The sequence below is a fragment of the Carya illinoinensis genome, chromosome 12 (genome assembly GCF_018687715.1).
Source record: "Carya illinoinensis cultivar Pawnee chromosome 12, C.illinoinensisPawnee_v1, whole genome shotgun sequence".
Lineage (NCBI taxonomy): Eukaryota > Viridiplantae > Streptophyta > Magnoliopsida > Fagales > Juglandaceae > Carya > Carya illinoinensis.
The window spans coordinates 28,361,406-28,384,157 of record NC_056763.1 but is presented as its reverse complement, the minus strand read 5'-3'; the positions used below and the strand labels follow the sequence as shown (position 1 = coordinate 28,384,157).

General features: G+C 34.9%; 5 long non-coding RNA genes across 5 annotated transcripts; 2 read left to right on the top strand and 3 right to left on the bottom strand.

Moving 5' to 3' along the window:
- Window positions 1–479: 479 nt before the first annotated feature.
- LOC122289053 lies at window positions 480–3,244 on the bottom strand. The gene is made up of 5 exons (XR_006236101.1): window positions 3,198–3,244; window positions 2,464–2,519; window positions 2,249–2,373; window positions 1,681–1,833; window positions 480–955 (listed from the first exon to the last, which is right to left on the bottom strand). It is a non-coding gene; the product is annotated as an uncharacterized LOC122289053 (long non-coding RNA).
- A 6,608-nt stretch (window positions 3,245–9,852) lies between these two features.
- Window positions 9,853–12,202, top strand: LOC122289052. Its single transcript, XR_006236100.1, has 5 exons — window positions 9,853–9,989; window positions 10,968–11,088; window positions 11,198–11,309; window positions 11,653–11,770; window positions 11,862–12,202. It is a non-coding gene; the product is annotated as an uncharacterized LOC122289052 (long non-coding RNA).
- Window positions 11,297–14,710, bottom strand: LOC122289054. The gene is made up of 3 exons (XR_006236102.1): window positions 14,523–14,710; window positions 13,510–13,609; window positions 11,297–11,646 (listed from the first exon to the last, which is right to left on the bottom strand). It is a non-coding gene; the product is annotated as an uncharacterized LOC122289054 (long non-coding RNA).
- Window positions 14,711–16,658: 1,948 nt separating this feature from the next.
- On the top strand, window positions 16,659–18,769 carry LOC122289050. The gene is made up of 3 exons (XR_006236098.1): window positions 16,659–16,872; window positions 16,968–17,120; window positions 18,482–18,769. It is a non-coding gene; the product is annotated as an uncharacterized LOC122289050 (long non-coding RNA).
- Window positions 18,770–19,150: 381 nt separating this feature from the next.
- LOC122289055 lies at window positions 19,151–21,609 on the bottom strand. Its single transcript, XR_006236103.1, has 3 exons — window positions 20,363–21,609; window positions 20,221–20,282; window positions 19,151–19,821 (listed from the first exon to the last, which is right to left on the bottom strand). It is a non-coding gene; the product is annotated as an uncharacterized LOC122289055 (long non-coding RNA).
- Between the last annotated feature and the right edge of the window lie 1,143 nt (window positions 21,610–22,752).

Genomic DNA, 22,752 nt, shown 5'->3' with positions numbered 1-22,752 from the left:
CTTTCGTAACGAAGGGGTAGGATGTTGATTTGTGCAAAAGATAGGGAATCATCAGAAACTCATCTTCCTCGAAAGAAATCACAATAGCCCAATTGTAAATGATGATCGTCATGCCCGATTGGCTGGCGCACTACCGCATTCCATGCGGTAGATTAATTATATATATTTTTATAGTTTGATGAGTGATTCAAAAATTAAGTGATAGTTTAAGGAGAATTTATGTATTTTTTAAATTCATAAATATTGTTTTATCTTATAATCCGGAAACATCAAAAGGGGATGCGTCAAAAATTGCTAGTTATGGGCCGTGGCGATAAATCTTTTGATTTTATGGACCAAATTAATAGGATTTACAAAATCTAATTAGAATGCGATATCAATGGGGAAATTAAACATGAAGATCAGGAAATGCAAATTGTAAGGGATTTTTTTATTTTTTTTTTAATTTTTTATTTAAGTACTAAAATATGTCGCAACAATTAGTGTGATTAAGGACACACTCTAATTAAGAATAAAAAGTAATATTGCCCATTTATCTAAACTCTTTTCTTCCAGTAATTAGAATCCATATTGATTGGATATAGATCAACGACAGATGTAGATGAAGTAGTACCGGTGAATTGTCATCCGTTAATACACTTTGGATCTGGCTATTTCCCATACCCAATTCTTTCTTATCTTGAAAATGATCCACAATGCCTTCACTTTCATTTCATCATCAACGATACTTAAATTTGGACCCAACTCAAGAATAATTTGGACCCAACTCAAGAATAACAGCGCTGCCCTCAAGCATGCTCACCACTAAGGACATAGTAGGCCTAACAGCTACAGAAACATTAGTGCATAGGAGAGCCACATTAATCATGCGCATAATGTCTTCCTTCCTATAGTTTGAGCCTAATCTTGGATCAGCCAAATCCAACAAATTTCCCTTCCCTTTCAAAACAAGTGCCTGTATAAACAGATCAAATAATAAGCTGCCAATTATAGAGGAAAAATGCATGGCTCCTTTTGACTTGAGAAATCAATAACAACGTGGTACTGGTAATGAATAATTTGTAGACTCTTAGAAAAAAGTAAAAACAGATAATAGAAGTCGGAGTTGATTCTTCATTCTTGCTCTGCAAGTGTGGCAATTGGATATTTTATACTGGTAATAAATATTTTCGTAGCTAGTCCATATTTTTAATATTAGCAAACAAGAAAAAAAAATTAAACAAGATAGTCGAGAAATGCAAGACAAAAAAGTGATTCAAATCACCCAATCAAGAAGATGTAGAGATACCCCCTTAGGCCGATGACTCGTGTTGCTCCTCCCACTTACAATTTTCAAGGCAACAATTCCAAAACTATAAACATATGCTTTGTTAGTTAAATAACCATGCAATGCATACTTAGGTGCCTTATAACGACTGCAAAATCACATATCAACATGTGGCGTTCTCAACATCAGGAATTTGTAACATTGCTATAAAATCAAAGGCATTAATCATCTCTTTGTGTAAAGAGGGAATGGAAGAATTCTGCCAACCTGCCTAGAGCTTTAATAGCTATGGCCACTATATAATCTGAAATAGTGGCAAAATAGGCTAGATAAAACTAGAAAGGCCAATGGCACCATAAAACATGGCAAACAAAGGTGCATGGACTTGGCTTAAATCATAAAAATACACTAACCTGTTATCTCTCAAGCAATTGTCAGTCGAGAAGTGCTGCTTAAAAAGCTCTTCAGCCTGTACAAATTCAGCATTCCAAAGTGCAGCTGGATCTTTTGAGCTTGCACACTATAAACCTGAATTGAGCAATTTCAATCAAAATCTTGTTTGGATTCTGCATAAAATCAGAAGAAACGGATCCCACATTAGTGTCTCTTTCTTTAAGTTGCCAACACACCCTTATTTCATAATAAATCAAATAAATAATTTATATATTTTTACTCACTGCAAGGGTGCTTTAAAATGTTTTTTTGGATTAAATCTCAAAAGTGTTTTAAAAAGGGAGGGGACGTGAGTTGAAACAGCGAGAACAAAATCAAGTCCACAGATTCACAGAACAAACGCTTTTAAATAAAGCAAAAAAAAGGGGGGGAAAAGAGATTAGTTTATCAGTTTATGCAATTAGAAAGAAAGGCTTTTGAGTCGCATTTCGTTTCTTGGAAAATTATTAACTCCCTGCCCCCTCCAATCTCTATCCTACACAGCGCATTACAATATTTCGTTGCAAGAAACATTGAATAAAATCTCACCTGCAAGTTTAGGGCCAGAAACAAGCCTTATATGGTAATTTGAAGGATCTTTCTTCAACCAGCCAGACAAAGTATACACTACTTCCAACCAACTTTTATGTTTTTCAACAAACTCCCGAAGCAACCTATGTATACAAGCAATCAACTAATAAAAGCTATGCAAGCAGCTCTAGCCGAAAGTCCATAAACGAATATTTGGTGAGGTCAGTTCTTACCTCTTCGCAGAATTTGATGACACTAAATAATTGCGACTCAGCCACTTGTAGGAAACCTGAAAAAGAATTTCATATGGTAAAATAGTTACCATAGCGTATCCTATAACAAACTCAGACAAATTCTTCAGCTAACAGGCTGCTGATGGCAACTTCCTAAAGTAGACTACAACAAGGATATGGTCATGTGAAGTTGCAAGTACTAAGAAGACCAGTAGAATAAGGATGAGAAAGCAGAAAACGATGGTCTCTGTTACATTAATTTTGAGGTAAATGTTGTTGGGAGGCATAGAAGTCTCAGTTCTGATCACCATATAACCAATGCTTATTAGTCCCGTTAATCTGAGGCCAGGACTAATAGCACATCCTGAGATACCAACGAGCTTGGGAGTTGGGATTCACGGCCTGAAGCTCAAGGTGGACCATCAACCTCTTTTATTTTTCGTTTGTAAATGCGAATTTACTAAAAACCTAAAATGCAGGTTTCCATATAGCTCCGAGTCTGCGTTCCTCCCTAACCCTAATTCAGGTAATCTTTTCGCCTCTCTTGTCTTTCTAAAACTGGTGAATTCAACACTGTCTCAAAAAGAATTAGGCAGTACCAAAAAAAAAAAAAAAAAAAAAAATGATTAACAAACACTAGGGTAATTGAAGAAAGATATCGGAAATTAGAAGCGTGAAATTGATGGGCTGGGCTAAGATTACATTGAATTGAGAGAAAGAGAGAGTTTTGTTACCACTTGAAGTTGATCGTGTTAGGCGGTTGTGGTACGGGGCATACAATTACAACTGAAGTAGAAATGAGAAAGAATAAAAGAAATAATAAGGAACTCCAATTGTAGAAGAATTTCACTTATAGCAAAAAAATTACAAGAATTTCTCTCTTGAATAAGGAGAGTACAATTGACAATACCCTCTCTTATAAAAGGAGAAAACTCACTCTTTCTTATAAAAGGAGAGACAATATATGAGAGAAATCTCACTATTTTTCTCTCTAAAACTCTCTCTCTTTCTCTAAATTTTTCTTTCAAAATGGGATAGGTTTCTAAAAGCAAAAACATGTATTTATAGGAGTTAAAGGAGGTGGAAGATGGCGGAAGCAACTGGAAGATGGTGGAAGCAACTGGAAGATGGCGGAAGTAAATGTGAACGCAAGCTTGATGTAGGTTGTCAACTAGCCACCATTTTTGACCCATAAAGGTGGCGGTGGAAGATAGCGGAAGCAAGTGGAAGATGGCGGAAGCAACTGGAAGATGGCGGAAGCAAATGTGAATGCAAGCTCAACTAGCCACCATTTTTGACCCATAAAAGTCCATAAAAGTGGCTTTACCGCTACATATCTCCCACTTAAAGTCACTTTTGTAATCCTTCTATCTTTCCTACACTGTCCATCTCCATGCCGCTTACATATCTGCTAGGCCTAAGGAGGATCGACACCAGATAAACTTGTCATTATTAATTGGCTTTGTTAATATATCTGCTAGGTTGTCTTTTGTATGGATTTTTTGTATATCCACACTTCCTTCTTCCACCTTCTCATGAACGAAGTGATACTGAACTCGTATGTGCTTTGTCCTTGAATGAAATGCTGGATTCTTTGCCAAATGCAAAGCGCTCTGACTATCACAAAATAAATCAACCTTCTCTTGTACGTGTCCGAGCTCTTCCAGTAGCATTTGCAACCATATTGCCTCTTTGCTAGCTTGTGTAGTTGCGACATATTCTGCCTCCGTTGTAGAAGTAGCCACGATAGACTGCAATTTTGAAACCCAGCTTACAGCTCCTCCAGCAAGAGTAAACACATAACCTGAGGTGGACTTGCTCTTGTCAAGATCACCTGCATAATCTGAATCAACATAGCCTCTGATAGTAAAGTCTGATCCTTCATAACATAATGCGACATTTGAGGTACCCTTGACATATCTCAAGATCCTCTTTACAGCACTCCAATGCTCTTTACCAGGATTCGCCATGTATCGACTAACCACTCCCACTGATTGTGCAATGTCTGGTCTTGTACAAACCATAGCGAACATTAAGCTACCCACTGCTGATGCATACGGTACTCGAGACATTTCCATTCTCTCTGCTTCATTGCTAGGACTCATACTTGAGGATAACTTGAAATTAATAGGAAGAGGGGTAGAAATTGGCTTACAATCTTGCATGTTGAAGCGTCGCAAGATTTTCTTCAAATAATTTTTCTGAGAAAGCCATATCTTCCTATTATTTCTGTCTCGGTAAATTTGCATCCCTAGAATCTTGTTTGCTGGTCCCAAGTCCTTCATTTCAAACTCCCTAGCCAACTGTGCCTTTAAGTCTGTAATACGATCTTTGTTGGGGCCTGCTACCAACATGTCGTCAACATACAACAACAGAATAATGAAATTACCATCACCAAATCTCTTGTAGTAAACACAAGGATCTGAACTATGTCTGTTGTATCCAAGGCTCATGATAAAGGAATCAAATCTCTTATACCAACATCTCGGCGCCTGTTTGAGACCGTATAGAGATTTGTTCAACCTGCAAACCAAGTTCTCTTTTTCTTTTTCTTCAAAACCTTCTGGTTGGAGCATGTAAATTTCTTCTTCAATTTCTCCATGAAGAAATGCAGTTTTCACATCCAGTTGTTCTAAGTACAAGTCAAATGTAGCACACATCGCAAGGACTGCTCGAACCGTTGAGAGTCGAACAACAGGAGAGAATATTTCGTTGAAGTCTATGCCTTCTTTCTGAGCGAATCCTTTCACCACCAATCTAGCACGATACCGCTCCACTTGATCATTGTCATTTCGTTTGATCTTGTAAACCCATTTGTTTCCGATGGCCTTCCTTCCTTGTGGTAGTGGTACAAGATCCCATGTTTTGTTTTTATGGAGAGCTTCAATTTCTTCTTGCATTGCAACCATCCACAGAGAAGCTTCTTGACTATTTGTAGCCTCATGGAAATTTGACGGTTCTCCATCTTCTGTTAGTAGACAGTATGCGACATTTCCCTCCATGATGTACTCTGAGTGCCAAGTTGGTTTTCTTCTCTCCCGAGTTGACTGTCGAACTTGTGGAATTGCACACTCAGCTTGTTCTTGTACTTCGTGCTCTGATATTGCTTCAGAAGAATCTGGAACTTCTAATTCTTGTCTTTCTTCAACTTGAACTGTAGTAGTCTATGGTTTCTCTTTTGAAGCGCTATCATTTTCTTTTTCTTGTACCTTATCTTCTACAAATACAACATCCCTGCTAATTAGCACCTTGCGGGCAGTGGGATCCCACAGGCGATACCCCTTGACTCAATCAGCATACCCTAAGAAAATACATTTTCTAGATTTTGGATCTAGCTTTGATGTTTCTTGGGCGTTGTACATAACATAAACAGGACTTCCAAATGTATGTAAGTGAGAATAATCAGCTGGCTTATCAGTCCACATCTCCATCGGCGTTTTCAGATTAATTGCGGTTGATGGTGACCGATTGATCACATAACAGGCAGTCTTGACTGCTTCTGCCCAAAATGACTTGGTCATTCCCGCAGTTCTCAACATCGCTCTTGTTCGTTCTAACAAGGTTCTGTTCATCCGCTCTGCTACTCCATTTTGTTGTGGAGTGTATGCCACCATGAGCTGCCTTTTGATACCTTCTTGTTGACCGAAGCTATCAAATTCAATACCAGTATATTCTCCTCCATTGTCTGTCCTTAAACACTTGATCTTCTTTTCAGATTCAAGCTCAACCCGCGCTTTGAATATTTTGAAAACTGCAAATACATCTGCTTTATTTTTTATTGGATACACCCAACATCTCTTGGAGTAATCGTCAATAAATGACACAAAGTATTTTGCTCCTCATAGGGACAAAACTGGTGCTTGCCAAACATCAGAATGGATTAGTTCTAAGATAGCTTTACTTCTAGCAGAGGAACTACTGAATTTCAATTTGTGCTGCTTACTAGTAACACAATGCTCACAAAAGGGTAATGAAACCTTTTTAAGCCCTGGAAGAAGCTTTTGTTCAGCAAGAATCTTCAAACATCGTTCCGACATGTGGCCAAGCTTATGGTGCCACATCATTGTTAATTCTTCTGCCGAACTTGCCAACGCAGTGGATGCTTCTCCTTCTTGTTGTGTTTCTCCTTTAAGCATGTACAAATTTGCAGCTATCTTTTCCGCTTTCATCATTACAAGCGCGCCTTTAACTATTTTCATGATCCCATCTTGAATATGGGTTTTACACCCACTATTATCTAATTGTCCTAAAGACAATAGATTTTTCTTCAGGCCTTTCACATGTCGTACCTCCTGAATGGTGCGAACTGTACCGTCACACATCTTCAATTTGATGGTACCAATACCAGCAATCTCCAAGGCATGATCGTCTCCCATGAACACAGATCCTCCTGAGATAGGTTCATATTGATGGAAACATTCTCTCCGGGGAGTCATATGCCATGTTGCTCCTGAGTCAATAAGCCAGACATCAGCGAATCTTCTTTTACCTTCAGTAACTGTTGTTGCCTCACTGTATAAAATTTCACCATCATCTGAGGTGCTTGCTACACAACCCTGAGCTTTTGACAACTCAGGGCCTTTTCCTTTGGCTTCTTCGTTCTTCTTGAGATGCCAACACTCCCTTTTGTAGTGCCCTTTTTTGCCACAGTGATGACACTTGACATTCTTCTTACTTCTGGATTTTGATCTACTCTGATTTTGACTCCCACTGGGGCCACGTTCCGTTGATCTCCCTCTCGTCATTACCAAAGTTTCGGCTTGTTGTGAACCTCCTGGTCTATCTTATTTGCTTTTGCGCCGACTTTCTTCTTCAAGAACCGCAGCTGCAATATCATCGAAGACTAGAACTTCAATATTGTTGGTTAAGTTGATGATGAGTTGATCATACGAATCAGGTAGACTTTGAAGTAGAATTTCAGCACGTTCACCCGTCTCTATATTATGCCCCATTGCTGTGAGTTGTGAAAATAAAGTGTTGAGGGTGTTGATGTGGTCTGTCACCATAGTTGACTCCATCATCCGAAGGGTGTAGAGTTTTCTTCTCAAGAAAATTTTGTTGTGTAGTGATTTGGCCTCGTACAATTTTGTCAGTGTATCCCATATCTCTTTTGCTGTCTTTTTCTCTGCCACACTTGACAATACTCCATCAGCTAGTGCTAGGTGCAGATTAGCAATAGAATTGTCATCCATCTCGTTCCACTTGCCGTCGTCAGTGATCTCATTGGGCCTATCTCCAATTGCTGTCAAGCAATTATCTTTCCTCAAAATTGCTTTTATTCTCATTTTCCACAATGAGAAATTACTCCCATCGAACTTCTCTATTTCGTACTTCGTCGCCATTATTGAAGATGCCTCCTTTCCACTAACTGGATCTAACTGTAGCACGAAAACCGGCTATAAACCTGATGCTCTGATACCACTGTTAGGCGGTTGTGGTACGGGGCATACAATTACAACTGAAGTAGAAATGAGAAAGAATAAAAGAAATAATAAGGAACTCCAATTGTAGAAGAATTTCATTTATAGCAAAAGAATTACAAGAATTTCTCTCTTGAATAAGGAGAGTACAATTGACAATACCTTCTCTTATAAAAGGAGAAAACTCACTCTTTCTTATAAAATGAGAGACAATATATAGGAGAAACCTCACTATTTTTCTCTCTAAAACTCTCTCTTTCTCTAAATTTTTCTTTCAAAATGGGATAGGTTTCTAAAAGCAAAAACATGTATTTATAGGAGTTAAAGGAGGTGGAAGATGGCGGAAGCAACTGGAAGATGGCGAAAGTAACTGGAAGGTGGCGGAAGTAAATGTGAACGCAAGCTTGATGTAGGTTGTCAACTAGCTACCATTTTTGACCCATAAAGGTGGCGGTGGAAGATAGCGGAAGCAAGTGGAAGATGGCGGAAGCAACTGGAAGATGGCGGAAGCAAATGTGAATGCAAGCTCAACTAGCCACCATTTTTTACCCATAAAAGTTCATAAAAGTGGCTTTACCGCTACAGATCAGAGACGAGGGATTCGATCTCTTCCAGTATTCCTAGGGTTTCGTGTTGTGCCATACTTCTTTCTCTCCCTTCCGATCGGAGAAAATATAATTTGGGTACTGAATTTGTGATGCCAAATATTTTAAGGGCACTTATTTTCCCGCCATCTCTCCCTGTGTTTTTGGGAGAGGCTCTGATCAAGTCGGAACGGCGTCACTCCACGTGGCAGTTGATGGACACTCGTATGCCGTACGCGTGGAACCGTATGGAAAGAATTAGAGCCGACTTTATGTCTTTAAATTGACGGAACAAATGTTCAAAGATCAATCCACTGAGGCCAACTCGTGAGTCCAACCCAGTTAGTTGTGTGAAATTCATACGATCCATCTCTTGCACAAGCCCGGCCTTAATCAATTCAATAGCTCCGCCTTCCTTTGATTTGGTAAAAGTAATGCTAAATTTCAAGTTCTATGTACTTTATTTAAAAAAAAAAAAAGGTCTATCATTAAAAAAAAAGTTGCATATAGATCTCATATTTAATCATTTTTTTTAAAAAATATACGAGATTTGCATACTCTAATATTACAAATGTCATTTCTCTTTACTTAAAAATCTGTACTTTTTAACAATCTTAATTTTTCTCGATTATCCTGTTCTCATGTTACCAAAAAAAAAAATAGTCCTCTTAAGGGCTCCAACCATTTCGATTATATTTTGTTGTTGATGTATATTATTTTCATTGGAATACTATTTAGATTAGGAGAAACTGTTAGGATAGCACTATAGCCACCAAGATTCCTACCAAGGAATTCTTCGAACACGACCAACTTTTTTTTTTCATACATTTTTTTAAGAAAAATTCTACTGATCATCTTCACATAACATACTACACAATTTTTTTTTTATTACATGTGTTGTGTATAAATGATGAGTAAAAGAAATCAAATAATTTAAGATGAATAAAATAAAAAATAAATTAAAAATAAAAATAAGTTTAATGTGCGGAGATCATGATGATTAGCAAAGCTCATGCACAATACTACTCCTATTGAGACATCCAATCGAAAATGGGTTCCAATTATTATTTTTGTTTAATAATTAAGAAAGTGTTTTTTTAATAATTTTCTAATTTTTTTAAATGTTTAAAAGGATTAAAAAAAGAGTTATGCTATACAACTTTTCCCTGTTCACTCAGCCTCCGTGGCTTTTCTTTTTCTTTTCTTTTAAAAAAAAAAAAATAAACGTGCATTTCAACTTCAGTACATTCATTTCAATTTCCCTCCCTCCCCCCACCCCCCGCGCGCTTCTGCCCCTGCAGTCTTTCCCCCAGCTCATTCTCCTTTCGCTGGCCTCACCCTCCGCCTGAACCGTGTGCCTAAACTGTTACGCTCCATCATTTCGGCATCGTGTGGGTTTTCCGTCAAGGCTAACTCGAAGCTTCTCCAACTTCACCATTTCCACTTTCAGCTCAGCCCTCTGCTGGCATTCTTGCTGCCAACACCCACCGTCGTCGTTTGTCGTCTGGCTCCACCAATAAGGGTAAGAAATGAAAGAAAAGAGTTTTTATCTTTGTGTTTTCTTTTCATCTCTTCATTTCTAGCATTACTCATATTGTGTGTTTTTGTGTTGACTGGATCTAAGATTTTGTGATTGTTTGATCTGTGTTTTGTGGGGTTTTTGGGTTGTTGATGTTATATACTTAAATAATAACTGGGATTGTCAAGGATAGAGCAATGGGCTGCGTGATGGGGTGCTGTTGTTGTATGGAGGAACTTTTAAACTGAAATCTAGCTTTTCCATATCATAGAAAGGAAAGAAAAGGAAAATCAAAATTGAAATGCTTCGCACTTCCTCTGTTTGTTGTTTTGTTTTTTGAACCAAGCATATAAGGTGTAACTTCAGTAACTTCAGAGTACTACTTCATTATTCTCTTTTATTTTGTAATGAAGATTCCAGTAGTTGTTTTCTCTGTAATCATCCATGGCCAAGTAGCAATCATGGAATCATTGTCTTTCCATTTTTCAAGACTAATCTACTTGATGGTCGTATCCTCAGAAATTTGTATGGCTCTCATTAGCAAAGCACCTGTAATTTAATGGCGCTTCTTCTCTGCCTTTACCTTTTTTGTGTTTGCGTTGTGGCTTGAATGTCACAAGCAGACAATTAATCTACCTAGTTAGGAAACCATGATAAGGTTGCCAAAGTTTTTTTCTTGATGTTATCCTTAAGTTGGTTAGCATTGAACTTAAAAGTGGAAAATCTCTTCTACCTTCTAGGGTTTATATTAAATACTTATCACTGAAGCATATTCTTCCTCGATTTATACTGGAAGTTATAAACTTGGTTTGTGTGCGAATTTGTTCTTCACCATGTGGACCAACTATGCCCTACCCACACTGCCCAAGTCATTCATCAACTATGTCGTTTAGTGCTGAAAGTGAAAAGAATATTGCTCTAGAGGCATATTGTTTTTCTTAAGATAATATCTCTCCATAACCAAAAAATTCAAATATTCAGGTTCAGCACACTCACATGACCGATACTGCGGCTGCAGATCATTCCAAATGAGGGTGCACAAGTAAATGATGTGAAGACCATTCAAAGGCTTGGAATTCAACCAAATGAGGTTGCCAAACTAGTAAGTTCATGGTCTTATGAAGAAATAGATAGTGTTTGAGTAGAGGTTAAAGACTGAAGACATAAGCCTTCCCAACATCGAGGATGACTTTTTTCATGTACTTTATCAGGTTAGTCAAGCTTTTGCTAAGATGATGTTCAAACATGGGTTTGTGCATTGTGACCCCCTTGCTGCCAACCTGCTAGTTCGTCCTTCGCCTTCTAGCAAAAGGAGCATTCTAGGTGAAGCTTTTTTGTTCTAAAAGTAGAGGCATATTTTTTGTTCTAATCTACTGCTGGTTTAGTATTTTAGCTGTGACAATCATGAACCTGCCTAGTCCCCCCCAAACCATTTGATTGGAACCATTCCAGGTCCATTTTTGTCCTTGTGGGCATATCATCTTATCTATAGTAACTAACAAACTGTCTAATGAAACATTATACAACATTATATGACCCTGAATCCCATCGTATTCACCCCGGTATCATGTAACCTATTTCTCTTCACAATTATTCCCTTCAAGTGGTTTCTTTGAAAAATACTGCACTTGGAGTTCTTTATAAGCTTCTCCCATCTCATCTGCAGGTAAGAGAAAACCACAGTTGATACTTCTAGATCATGGATTGGTGCTAGTCTTGACGAGATTATTATCCCAACCCAATGCAGTACTCTAACACAACCAACGCCACCGGGCAATAATGAGGTATGAGTTTATTATTCACATTTTTAAATCTTCCTGAAATTTTCCAATCTTAATGGCTTTGTTTTAATTTTTCAATTTTGCATATCTCCAGGAAATGTTGTGCATGCCCCATGGGACTTAGTGCAAATTAGTTGTCGAGTTTTTTGAGCAACAATTGGTTTAGATGAATTAGTGTAACAAATGGGTAAATGTGTATTTGTATTTGCAAATAGTTCAATGGGGTATGGAAATTTTTGTTGTTATGACTTACTAGAGGCCCAGAGGGAGTATGGAAACCATTCTAAAAGAATAGGTATGGAAATTATTTTGTTGTGACTTACTAGAGCCGGTATGGAAATGATTGTAAATGAAATGATTGTATATTTTGTACACAGTCAGTGTGAAAATGATTGTAAATATGGTTTAGTTGATGTTTTTTTTTTTTCTTTTCCAGTTGAGGAATTTATTTTTTTCTTATATAGCAGATCGCATGCAATGTTGAAAATGTATGTATTTGTGTGTGTGCGTTGGAATATCTGTGTTTGAATTCGGGTTGTTAATTTATGTTGCATGGTCCACTTATTAAATGCAGGAGGTGGGATTGTTTAGCTATGTAAGCTATTTCTGAAAACAAAAGTAATGGATAGACAGGACTTGATAATGGGGCATTAAGGCTTGCATGGCCAATGATTGGAGAAAGTATGTGGATGTTTTACGGTTTCAATAGGTTAGAGGTTCGACTTGGAGTTGCCAAAGGGCAAATGAAGCTGAAAATGAATATAAAATGTCGGAAAGTATAGATGCTAATAAATGCTTGTCAAACATTTTGACAATTGCAAAAAATCTTGTCTTCATAAAACAAAGATTGTTTAAATATAATCAAAATTTTTCTTGCATTGCAGTTATGGCATTACCCCAGAAAGGAACACATTTGGCGTTCCACTTGTGGCAAGGTTGTCTGATATTGGATTCCATTTATTAACTGCATTCTAGCATATTACTTTTTCATGCTACAGGATATTATGTCTCCATCATTCCACTTCTAAATATGCACCATCATTTGCTTAGAAGAAACTAAATTAGAATAGATTAGATTACTCAAAATGTTTCATGCAAACTTTAGCACTCCAAAGTTAATTAATTGACAAGGATCAATTTAAAACTTGAAATGAACTAATGGTGTCGTGTCAATGGCAGGTTTGAGTCTTGAGACATACTCAACACTTCTCAACATTCTTCATTACTATTCATTACTTTATTATTACTTCTCACCTACTTTTTATTACTATTCATTACTTTTTACTATTATTTAATATTTTATTATTACTTTTTATCTACTTTTTCATTATTATTCACAACATATCTCAACATTTCTCAATACCCAAACCCAATAGCCCCCCGGCGGCAAACAAGTTACATCTTAGCTAATAGAAATAGGACCATAAGAAAACACGGCTCTTCTGGCAATTCTCTTATGTGACAAAGTCAAAATCATATATAGCATAACGGCACTCGTTAGCTGGAAGGCTTGCAGTGAAATCCTCATGAAAAATTCTAAACATAAGCCTATACATCATGCACCACATATTTTTTTAATTTTTTTCTTTTACCAAATGTTTGGTATATGAATAATGAGTATAAAAATTTAATTAGTTTGAAAAGAATAAATCTAAAAATAATTTTGAAAAAATTTTAAAAAATAAAAAAAGTGAGGTGTGTGGTGTGTGAGGCTTATGATTAGCAAATCTCAATCCTTATACCTTGGTTTGGCTCACCAACCTTCTCCACAATAACTTGCTTCTGCTTCACCACAATATTGAAACTATGAAGCGATAGGTCATTTTCACCTTAAAATAAAACCTTATAGGTTGTTAATAGAATTAACATATGGAAGACCTTATAGGTTGTTAAAATAAAACCACAAAATTAGCAATACAAATAAAGTAAAAAATCTTAGCCTAACACGATCCACCCTTTTTTTCATTAACAATAAAAAAGAAATAAAAGAAAAATCAACAAAGCTATGCTTGAAGAAATTGTAATCCGCTTGGCTAGAATTCTAGATAATGGAAAATTCCAAAACAAATACATTGGCCTCCTTTGTACCTTCAAATTTTTTTAAGCAGCCGAAAACTGGAAAAAGAAGTAGAATTAAATCTAAATATCAATGATGATGATAATACTTCCAAATCATCACTAAAGGACTCTAAAATCGTACGAAAAATCATATCAACTCTTAACATGCACTGCAAATCCTTTGTCCAAGTATAACATCCATAAAAGACTGCATATAGAAGAATATCAGAACAAAATTCATTCAAAACTTAGCACGATTCGTTTGGTTAAGGAGAGTAGATCGTATCATTTCCAGTCATCAAAATAAAAATGAATCATTGATCAGAAAATTTCTTTACAAGAAGAATTATAATCCACTACGGATCACGATTCAAAGAGTAAAAACATTCGAAAAAAATCAGATCTGCAAGCTGAAGAAGCACAACTAAATTGACTAATAACTATACTTGCGCACATAGATTTCTACAATTCCAAACTTCACTTCCGAACATCAGATCGACCACAGAACAAACAAAGATATCGGCAAAATCTCAAAACAAATGATCGAAGCTCCGTTTGATCAATAAGAAACCGTGAGAAACATTAAAAAGAAGATTTGGAAGAATAGAATCATAGTAATCGGAGTTCTTAGCAACAATTTATCAATAATAAGTGAAGTAGTGGAGCAGAAATGGAGATGAAATAGTAGAAGATTGACCATTTTGTTCAGGTTACAGAGAGGGAGATTCGTCTAGGTTGATGGAGAAGGGAGCTTCGGGTTGCAGAGCGGGAGATTCGAAAGGTTGAGGGAGAAGGAGAGCTTCGGGTTGCAGAGAGCCTTATTCAACTTTGAGGGAGAAGGGATTGTGAGCAGAGAGGGAGAGTAAGAGGATTGTTATTGCGATATGGAAGATGAATTTAAATTTTGGCTATTCTATTTATACTAGTCTTTATATTGAAATAACTATTTTTTTATTATATAATAATAAAATAATATAAGATGAATTTGATTTTGACTATTTACATCAATCTCCACATTGAATATTAATTTATTTATTCTATAGTAATGACTAATTAATAATTTAAAAAATATTTAAAATTTTTAATTATTAATTTATTTTATTTTATCATATTTTACTATTCTACCTATTATATTTTATTAATAATATTTAATTTACTATTTTATCATATTTTTCTAGATTTTATTCTACCCAAATCCTTTTCCTGAGTTTGGTAGCTTTTTGTGGGACGTTACAACCAATCGAAATCAAGAGAGAGGGAAAGTTACAAAAATAATAAAATAAAGATTTACGTATAGAACAGTAACCATCAAATTTATTTTTTTCTTTACATATACTATAACTCAAAACTAAGATATTTGACTATGGATAATCAATTGTAGCGGCTTTTATCTCTAATGATTGAAAAAATAGCTTTATTTTTACATATGCATCAGCCGGTGAGGATGCTCTAAGGGTTGGGTGCGTCCTCTGGGTGAGGGAAGGCAGAACCGTGACGTGGATAACGACGAACCGAATTCACCACGTCAAGAGTGTGTTGTGCGATAGGCAGACTAGAAGTTGTGTAGAATTTTTGTTTTCATTTTTCATATTGTATTTATGTACTTCCGTATTCCACTTGGTCTCTTTTTCAATAAATAGGCCCTCTCACTATCTATAACATTATTCATCTGAATAGAAGTATTTTTTTTAAATTCTGTTTTTACTTATCTTCTTCATTTACCAGAGAAATAGTATTGGAACTTTACGAATTTCATCAAACATAGAGAATATAATATGGAAAATACTTTATCTATAAATAAATTATACAAAAGTAAACCCATAATTTGTGTAATTTAATGCGGTACGTCAAATTATAAAATAGATTTAATAAATTTCATGAAACTATATAAATTTATAGATTTATTTTATGTAATTTATTTATATTTATGACAGTTCTCATATAATATATATGGGTATTACCATTAATACAGTTTATAATATTTGTTAAAAACTAAAAAGTTGTAATTATTTTTTAAATTGCCTGGAATGATAAGAATTGCGTATAAGAGTTGATTCCATGTATCAGGCCCACCAGGGAGACACCAATGGCTACAATCGTTCCCTTTTTTCCTCCAAAGCCATAAATGGATGGGTGTCCATCTTTTCTCAATTGAGATAATGTAGTCACGTCGAGCAATGTGACAAGAGTTGAGATTTTCTTTAATACACTCTTTACCACAGCTACTGCTAGTGGCGAACTTTATATATAATTATAGAGTATATAAATATCGCGTAATTTTTTTGAAAAAAAATAATATCTATGATTAAAAAATTAATTTTTTTTTTTATATGAATCTCATATTAATTTATTTTTTTTAAAAAAATTATGCAACACTTGCACAATTACGATTATAAATATCATTTCTGATATGTCGAACTCCTCCTCAACGGTTTGGTTTCTTCATGGCACGTACTCGTGGACTTCGGCGAATTCCAGTCTTTGCCACTGCTTCAACAGGACTAAAAATTATTAACAGAAAGTCTACTTACAACCGAGCTGCAGAATCCCGCGTCATCGTGTCTTACATGGCACCATTTCAAAACGCGTCGTTTACATTTTAATTCAAATGTAACCATTCCCCTCCATCATCCCAATCGAGACCCATTTTAGATTGATGAATGCTACACAACCTTTCAATATTTCATATTTTATTTTTTTTTTAATTTTTTAATATTTTTTTTTGAATTTATATTTTTAAATTAATTTAATTTTTTTATTTATTATTTATATATTAAATATTTGATAAAAGATAAAATAATAAAAATTAAAAATAAATATGGAGTGTGGAGTGATAGAAGATTACGAAGATTTTTTCTTTTAGCTTTCCCATCGTCTTCGTGTGGAAGCTAGCCTTCCATACCTCTCCCCCCACGAACTCAGGATCGAAGCCCTCGTGTCGTCTTCTCCAAGAAGCCAGTGTCTCCTCGTCTTCTCCACCAAGCCAGTGTACCATCATCTTCTCCAGCCCTTTGTCTCGCCGCTGCCACTGCTGCTCAACTTCGTAGGTAACTGCTTAACCATTTTTCCTTCCATATTATTATGCTCAGCTTCATGATTCCTGAGTTGATAAAAAAATTTCTTCTTCCTGCTTACTTTTCAGAAACTGAAAATATCATGCTTTAGGCATGAGGGTTTTGCCTCAGAAGCCCCAAAGACCGAATATGTCCAACATTATCTGCCTGATGAATAAGTGAATTCAGAAATTGAAAAATCGTGTACCAGTAAAAGAGATTGGGCGTCCAATCTTCGAGAGGTAACACTTCTGGTCATTATTCATTCTTTATCATGGGTATTTGATGTTAATTAATAATTCTCAGCTGCTATAGTTGCTATTCTTCAATTTTTAGCCAATGTATTGTGCATTAGATTGTACACCATTTCATGTACATTAAAGAACATTATAATATGGAAATGTATATTAGAAATGATCTCTGTCAATAAACTTCTTCTCTCCAGACCTATATTCAGCCTCCAATTCTACAACTAATTAAAACTATCTACCTATTGACTCTGGGGATCTTAACCTCAGTGGTATTAATGATGATTTTAATTACCTCAGTGCATGGTAGCATAGTTTAAAGCTATATCTATTGTGTTCAAGGTAATTAGAGTCAAAACTTATGATGTACTTTTGTTCATTGAACTGAGAATCTTGATTATCAAGAATAGTTGAGTTAATGAGTTTGGATTATTGGTGAATAACCCAAGCTATATATACGTATCAGTTGCACGATAATGTATAGTAATTGGGCTGGCTATATATATTATGAAAAACAACTTATGGGCAAGTATGTCTTCTACTCAAAGGAGTGAAAGTATCAATACTTTCTTTGATGACAATTCAAAGATCAGGAGTTTGAAGATATGAGCATGCTTTTAGATGGAAGCTGGAAAATGAAAACCATTTATCTAATTATTTTTTCTTCATTTCACACCAAAATTAATTCCTTGCATAAGCTAGCTAGTTTTTACACAATGGCTCATGTAAATCTGTATATATTCAAAGGTTTCTTTTTTATTTTTGGTCAAGGCAAGGGCAAGATGAGGATAGTGAATACGATGGTGCTGTAGAGTTATGAATTAGAGTCATTTGACCATAGTAGAAAATTTGGAATGAGACAATGTCAATGACAAAAAGGATAAGCAGGATTATTATGCTTTTAAGATATTAGTAAGGTAGGAGTTGAAGGTCCCATCACTATCAGCACAATTGTAATTTTCTATAGCAGTACTTTTATTTATTTCCAATGACATGCTTTAGTGGAGAATAAACTGCCCATATATAATGGGATTTAGTAAGAGAATAAACTGCCCATATATAATGGGATTTAGTAAGGACAGAATTTTCTTTGTTGGTGTTTGATTTTAGACCAGGTTCAACTAAAGGATTGGTTTTTAATTTGCTGGTGTTTCATTTTCTGATTGTCATATTCAATTAAAGGATTGGTTTTTAATTTGTTTCATGCGTGCCTACCCCATGTTTGCACTTCTCATTCATTGGTTTAGCTGCTAGGCAATGTGGTTTAGTATATGTCGTTCCTCGATTTTTCCAGTCAAGTATTACTTGGATGTGTTGTAGTTGTCAAACATTTGATTTTATTTTTTTATTTGCAGCTAGCAAAGCCTCATAACTTTATAACTCAAGTATAGCAGTCAACAATAGCAGATGAGAGTGGAAGGGCAGGGGCCAGTTGGATGCTGGAAGGGCACGACAATGAGTGGACTAAAGCCATTGGATGCTGTAATTCAAGTGTAGCATTCAACAATAGCTGTGTGGACTTAAGTGTACCAGTCATTAAATTTATTGTAACTCAAATGTAACTTTCTTAAATTTATTGTAACTCAAGTGTAACTCTCTTAAATTTATTGTAATTCAAGTGTAACTTTTTAAAATTTATTGCACACTTGTAATTGCCCACTTCTTAAATTTATTGGTCTTGCAATTTGAGCTTTGGATTATCATAAGAGCTTGGCAGGTCAGAGATTAGCCTGATGATAACTACTTGTAAAGAGGGAGATTGAATTCAGAGATTAATTTCATCCTGTTTTATCATATGGGCAAGCTGTCATGAGTTTGATTTGTGACAGCTCATTTGGTTTATTTTACTTCCAGATGCCCACTTTTAATGGCCAAAGTGGTAGAAAAATGCACATAACCATTACATTTTGGAGAGTCACACACTTCAAAGCCAAAAACACTTTCCCCATGTAATCATTTGCAGTGTCCTGGACATGTTTCTTCACGCTATATGAACCTAAAGTCAAATTCTAAGACTGCCATAATTCTACATACATCAGAATATAGGTCATATACATAGCCATAATTCTTTGGACTGTTTTTATACACATTTTGATCTCAAAACTGCTTGGAACTCCCAGCCAAAAGAAAAATGCACATAACCATTACATTTTGGAGAGTCACATACTTCAAAGCCAAAAACACTTTCCCCATGTAATCATTTACGGTGTCCTGGACATGTTTCTTCACGCTATATGAACCTAAAGTCAAATTCTAAGACTACCATAATTCTACATACATCAGAATTAGGACTATGAGGTCATATACATAGCTATAATTCTTTGGACTGTTTTTATTCATATTTTGATCCTCAAAACTGCTTGTAACTCCCAGCCAAAAGAAAAATGCACATAACCATCACATTTTGGATAGTCAGATACTTCAAAGCCAAAAACACTTTCCCCATGTAATCATTTACAGTGTCCTGGACATGTTTCTTCACGCTATATGAACCTAAAATCAAATTCTAAGACTGCCATAATTCTACATACATCAGAATACAGGTCATATACATAGCCATAATTCTTTGGACTGTTTTTATGCATATTTTGATCCTCAAAACTGCTTATAACTCCCAGCTGTACGAGACTTTGGAAATACAAGTCCTCAAAACTGCTTGTAACCCCCAGAATGATAGCATTAGTTTCCATAATTCCTGTCAAACCAAAGCCAAATTAAACTGTCGTTCCAAGTTATATAAATATTTTCGACAAATTGAATATTTCCAAAACTTTTAATTATTTTAAGTTCAATCCTCCTCCAATCAATAACTTGCATATATAGCTACATGGAACTTGGAAGGACCATTACCTGGAAAATACTATCAGATCCAGATTGAACATTTAGATATTTTTCCTTACAATTAATAGTCACATACCTCAAGTAAGTACTTTTTTTTTTCTTTTTTTTTTTTAACTTCATCTTCAAACTACTCAAATGTTTCTCAAACAAATGTAATTGACATAAAAGGAAGGCAGCCTTCAATTTCAATATAGAAGAAAAAGAAGAAGAATAATATTATAAAAAAAAAAAACCACGATAATCATACCATTACCGTGATTGTGATCCATCAAACTCAACATGCAACAATTGTGATCCATCCAACCCAAATTACATCTGTAAAAAATAATAACTCATATATTAATGTGATGTCGACTAATGTCATTAAAATACCGATAAATTTGGGATCCACTTACACTTTCTTGAGTTTGAATTAATGTTTCTCGGGGCTAGGTTCTACTAATGTCAGCGTCTGATATGCTTTTTGGAATAGCTTGATGATAAATACTCGTAAAAAACACAGCAATAAATCATAACTCAAATATATACTTATATAAATATAAATATATATCATAACTCAAAGTAAATTGCTTTTTTTTTTTAAAAAAAAATGGATTAAGGGTTGAAAATCATTTTTTTGAAATTCTTTAATTCTTATTCAAAACGAACCTTTCATTTCCTCTCATTTCACTTTCACTTTGGCATTTTAATAAAAAGATTCACAATATCTTGTCTTCTTTTTATCATTCTTTCCTCTTCTTTTATCATATATTCAACTACTGTCTTGCAAATGCTTTAGAAGCAATTTTAGACATTTTCACTGTTTCCTTTTTGGGTGTTCCATTTAGCCAATCTCAAGTAATTTTAGCTTGTACCGTTAGAAATTGTGTATATATATATATATTATATTTCAGCTCCTGTACCCTCAATGTTATGAATGGAATTGGACTAATCCACTTGTTAGTGATTATGTACAACAAAGTCTCGACCAGAAGACTACTCTGTTCAAGTGTAGCTCATATATGTATAAACCATCGATTAATTAATGGAAGCTTTTCTTGTCAAATCGTGTTTGCTAAGAGGACTTTGATAAATTAGCAACAGTAAGCAGAGAAGAAAACAAGAATCAAACAGAAAGCAGCTGTTTTTATCTATCACATTCCTAAATCATAAAATGTGGGAACACCACGGCTAGTTACAAGAGATTTTGTATCTCTTCAAGTTTTTTACCAAATTTTAATTATTGAAGTGAGAAAATAGTGCATATTTCCAGCTATAATATTTGCCAACAAGAACAAGAGAAAATAAAGTCCAAAAGAAGAGAAGAAATACTCAAACCGTGGCAGTGCAAGAAGCAAAACTGCATCAAATCTGGAAACCTGCTTCCAACCCACGTCGACGACAGTGGCTGCTGCTCAGATCTGCAGATCGGAATGGGTGACTAACGGTGACCACAACAACCCACGGTTGCGACCACGGACGGAAGAGAATCAGAGCTCGGCAAAAATAGGTTCAGGTCGCGCGAGTACCTCTGCAACGTACTTCTTATTTGATTTCCCTCCACTTTTTCGACTTTTGTCATTTGTTTTTTTTTTAATATTAAAATATTGGCTGATGTGGTGGTACACGTAAGCAAGTTTCGCACCTGTTTCGCAACCGCTGTTGTGCATAGAAGAATTGAGTTATTAATTAATATATTTTTTTCATTATCCATGTTCACACTGCACATAATTTTTTTATTTTTATTTTATTTTTTTCTTATCAGATATATAATATATAGATGATGAGTAAAAGAAATTAATTAGTTTAAGAAAAAAGAAATAAAAAAATAAAAATAAATAATAAAAATAAATATGTAAGTGTGTAAAGATGATGAGTAACAAATCTCATTTTTATTAAAAAAAAATTGTTTAATATTTGGTAAAAGTTGCTGTGACATTTTTCCACATCTTCAATACGTACATAGGTACTTTCCAAGAAAAATATCAAATTATATGTATTTTTGAAAAATGAATTGTCAGTTTTTATAAATACTTAATAAACTTTCTATAAATAAAAATGATATTTAGGATTATAGGGTGTACTTGCAAATTTTGTGCATTTCTTTTTTAAAATATGAATAAATTTAGAATCTATGTAAAAAAAAATTATTTTTTATTAATAGATTATATTTTTTTTTTCAGAGTGATCAGTACACATCTTAAGAGTACGGTATCTGATATTACTCTTCTATAAATTTATCAAATATCATATTTAAATTATAAGAATTAATATTAGATTGATAAAATTATTTTTTACGTTCCAAAATCAAGATTCAGTACTATAAAACGGGTTGAGTTATTGCAGAAAAGGGCCGGGCTTACTTGAAATGGATTGGAGAAATTCCTAGGATTATAGGGTGTGCTTGTGTTGAGAGAGATATGTAGAGAGAGAGAATAGTTAATTTAGGACTTCAAAGGTGTGGAAAGAATGATGTGTATATATATATAAAATATATGTACTGTGACATGATGATGATGTGTATTTAATTGGTAATCTACTCGAAGACAAAAGAAACACATTTTCTCTTCAATAATCTATTTTCCGTTTCTAATGCATGTTGTTGTTGGGACATTATGCATGAATGGAGTGTGATTGGCCGGCTGGCATGCACTCAACATTTCATGCGGTAGATTAATTATATATTTTCTTTTTTTATAGTTTGAGGAGTGATTAAGAAATTAAATGATAGTTTAGGGAGAATTTATGTATTTTACAAATTCATAATTAATATTGTTTTATCTTATCCGGTACAAATCAAAAGGGG